General features: G+C 44.1%; 1 non-coding gene across 1 annotated transcript; it reads left to right on the top strand.

Moving 5' to 3' along the window:
• The first annotated feature begins 3,614 nt into the window (after positions 1-3,614).
• On the top strand, positions 3,615-3,689 carry Trnas-uga (transfer RNA serine (anticodon UGA)). Its single transcript has one exon. It is a non-coding gene; the product is annotated as a tRNA-Ser (tRNA).
• The last annotated feature ends 495 nt before the right edge of the window (positions 3,690-4,184 follow it).

Here is a 4,184-nt window from a genome sequence, read left to right as displayed (position 1 = left end):
ACACCACCGCCATCTGATCGCCACATTGTGTACGTGATTCGTCACTGCACACAACGTTTTTCCACTGTTCAAACGTCCAATGTTTACACTCCTTGCACCAAGCGAGGCGTCGTTTGGCATTTACCGGCTTGATGTGTGGCTTATGAGCAGCCGCTCGACCATGAAATCCAAGTTTTCTCACCTCCCGCCTAACTGTCACAGCACTTGCAGTGGATCCTGATGCAGTTTGGAATTCCTGGGTGATGGTCTGGATAGATGTCTGCCTATTACACATTACGATCCTTTTCAACTGTCGGCGGTCTCTGTCAGTCAACAGACGAAGTCGGCCTGTACACTTTTGTGCTGTACGTGTCCCTTCACGTATCTACTTCACTGTCACATCGGAAACAATGGAACTAGGGATGCTTAGGAGTGTGGAAATGTCGCTTACAGACGTATGATACAAGTGACACCCAATTACTTCACCACGATCGAAACTGAGCGAGGTAGTGCAGTTTTTAGACACAGGACTCGCATTCGGGAGGACGACGGTTCAATCCCGCGTCCGGCCATCCTGATTTAGGTTTTCCGTGATTTCCCTAAATCGCTCCAGGCAAATGCCGGGATGGTTCCTTGGAAAAAGCGCGGCCGACTTCCTTCCCTAATTCTATGAGACCGATGACCTCGCTTTCTGGTCTCCTTCCCCAAAACAACCCAACCACGTTCGAAGTCCGTGAGTTCCGCGGAACGCCCCATTCTGCTCTCTCACGATGTCTAATGACTACTGAGGTCGCTGATATGGAGTAGGTGGCATTGCAATGCAGCCAATGTGAAAAACGTATGTTTTGGGGATGTCCGTATACTTTTGATCACATAGTGTATATACAATGAAATATCTACGTTACTTAACGTACCAAATTAGCCACCACAACTGTAGCTAAAGCGAAAACCACTCGGACTTGATAATAAATAGTCAAAACCAATAAAACTGTTTCCCAACACAGGAGAAACAATTGCTAAATCTCGGCCACAAACGGCAAGAATTTTCAACACAATCGCTCTCTAAGCAAAAGTAATTGCATTTACAAAAATATTCGTGTATTAGGAAGCCCAGTGAAATTAAGAAAGGGGCGAATCATTGTACTGCATGAAAAATAATTGATGGGTGTCAAGTTACGTGAGTATGATAATAACAACAGACATCAACAAAAAATATGCTTGTCATGCATGAAATATGCTTATGTTATTTTGTTTCCAGCATAATGAGGTGCAAATGTAGACATGGTCGAAAATGTTTCTTCATGAAAAAGCTGTAGATTATGTAAATGAATCAGTGTGATACGGCTATTTTTACACTTATTTCAGGATAATTCATGTCTCTTGGTAACTTACTATCGCATGAAACGCAAAAATATAGCAAATATTCCGTTAATTAAGTTGAAAGTAATCGAAAACAAACATTATAATAACGACGCATGTTATTGTTATCTTTCTTGTCGGATGGAGCGCTAGCGTCACTTCAGCTGTCCAACGGTAACAACTTTTCCACCAGAGAGTGTTGTGACTATATTTATTAGAGTGTGACATTACCATATTTGTGAAAATACTTTTATTTCTAGTCACTATGATCCAAGGTAGTGAATACAATGCTCATACAATCGTCAACACTTGAACCATGAAGAACGACATGGGCTACATTGGAAAGTTGGTTTTTTTAGTATACCTAACATTTTTAAAATGGTATGTGTGAGTACGATGCAGATGACGCTTCTGCGGAGGTCAGTGACTCTCAGTGTTTATAGATTATGCCGTGACAGTGCGAATCCCATGTTTACTCGGGCGCGCGGTTTCTGAAATTAACCACTGCTACTCTGACTGGCCAATCTGGACAGCTGTTACGGCGAAAGAGTGTGGAGATACAGTAATAAAATCCTACGGTAAAGCCGAGAACCATATGTAAAACTTTAATGTGGGAATAATCTTAAGCGACATATTATTAATATTACTCATTTTACGACATGGTTGTTAAGGATAAGTCTGGTGTAGCGCATACTGCTAAGAGAGCTCGAGCTGCGAAAATTACTGGAACCCAAAAAACCTCGTAGCAATCACATGTCCGCCGGAACTTTGATGAAAAGTGCCATGTTACCTTCAGAGCTTGAGAGATATTAGTACAGTCTCAAGCCAGTCGCATTTTAGACGTTGAAACTCACGCATCTCCTATAACGTCTGACTGTGAGACGCAAAAAATGCCATTAAGTGCTGTACGGTAAACAGACGCAGGTCGTGGCTTCACATATAGAACGTGTGAGACTTTTAGTGACGCTGCGTATCAATATGATCCCTATCTACACTAGTATATATCCAGATATTTATTAATTACTAACTTACTTCCTCATCAGCACGTATAAGACCGATACGCTAGCGCAACTGCGAATAACAGCTACCAACTTATATACCATATACTGCATTGTATCTCCGAATGGGTATTGGAACACAAGAGGTTTCTGTAAAATTTAATATCACATATAAACGAATATGTTACTAAGACGGGGTGTTGAAAAAGTCTCTCCGCAGTGCCGTATGATTGTTAGCCGCCCGTGCCGTATGACTTTTCGCCTGCCTGGGTTACTTCCCTTCATGTACGGGACATTTTCAACATTTAATGTGAAAATGTGTAAGTAAAAATGAATATTCAATAAATTAATATCTAGTATTTCGCTGAGTTTCATTTGGTATATTCACTGCAGCACACGTCACGCGCGGCTAACAATCATACGGCACTGCGGAGAGACTTTTTGAACACCCCGTATATATAAATTCGTGTTACAGAGTGCTTGCAGTACTGTATCGATTGAAGCTTACTTTCGATCTCCATTCACATTCAGGGACGGAACTTTATAATGACTGCTTGCTGTACGGGCAAAGAATTTGTGGCCTACCACACTACCGATGGGAAGGTAGATATATGGTACATTGTATTAGAAATTTAATGGTTTTGTTATAGTACTACACCACCCATCCACGTTATGTGAACACCATCAATAACCATTAACATGTGAAAGGAGGCAGCAATAGCAATGGGGGTTATGTATAGGGTGTTGAGAGGATGCAGAAAACAGTGCAGCTGTTATAATGCGGAAACGGAGCGATGTATCTGACGCCTAAAGGGCCACGATCAATACTTTCGGCCCAAACGTGAAGCTTTTCCGGAACGGCTAAGTTTGTAAACAGTTCGCGAGCTGCCATGGTTAGGGGATACCGTGCACGACACAATGGCACAATCTGAAAGCGGCGCCAAGGCAACTGTTGTGCATCACCAACCATAGACGACAAAATGAAATTTTCACTCTGCAGCGGAGTGTGCGCTGATATGAAACTTCCTGGCAGATTAAAACAGTGTGCCGGACCGAGACTCGAACTCGGGACCTTTGCCTTTCGCGGGCAAGTGCTCTGCAGAGTGAAAATCGCATTCTGGAAACATCCCCCGGGTTGTGGCTAAGCCATGTCTCCGCAATATCTTTTCTTTCAGGAGTGCTAGTTCTGCAAGGTTCTCAGGAGAGCTTCTGTAAAGTTTGGAAGGTAGGAGACGAGGTACCGGCAGAAGTAAAGCTGTGAGGACGGGGCGTGAGTCGTGCTTGGGTAGCTCAGTTGGTAGAGCACTTGCCCGTGAAAGGCAAAGGTCCCGAGTTCGAGTCTCGGTCCGGCACACAGTTTTAATCTGCCAGGAAGTTTCATAGACGACAAGCTTGAACGACGGCTTTGGAGATGTGTACGGGCGAATAGGGGTGGAACTGTTGAACAACTGACCGTTCAGGTGAATCAAGAGGCTTACCAACAGTGTCTCCTCAACGACCCTTCACAACCGTTGTTGCTTGCTGCGCTCTGGCTTCCGCACTCGGCGCCTTGTTCATATACCCAGGCTGAGAGATGTTCATAGACGACGAAGACTGGAATTTGCACGCCAAAAGCGCAAGTGAACGTTCGCCGAGTAGCGACAGGTGGCACTAACAGATGAATTACATTTTTTGCCCCATCGGACAGATGACAGTCACCCTGCAGTATTTGTCGGAAGGGTCCAGGCCGGAGGAGGGGTCTGAAGAATGTTTTCGTGGAATTCCCTGGGTGATATCGTCGTTCTGGAAGGCATAATTGATCAACACAAGTATGCATCTAGCCTTGGGACAGAGACCACCCCACTCGGG

Source organism: Schistocerca serialis, chromosome 8 (genome assembly GCF_023864345.2).
Source record: "Schistocerca serialis cubense isolate TAMUIC-IGC-003099 chromosome 8, iqSchSeri2.2, whole genome shotgun sequence".
Taxonomy (NCBI): Eukaryota; Metazoa; Arthropoda; class Insecta; order Orthoptera; family Acrididae; genus Schistocerca; species Schistocerca serialis.
This window is presented reverse-complemented; position numbering and strand designations above follow the sequence as displayed.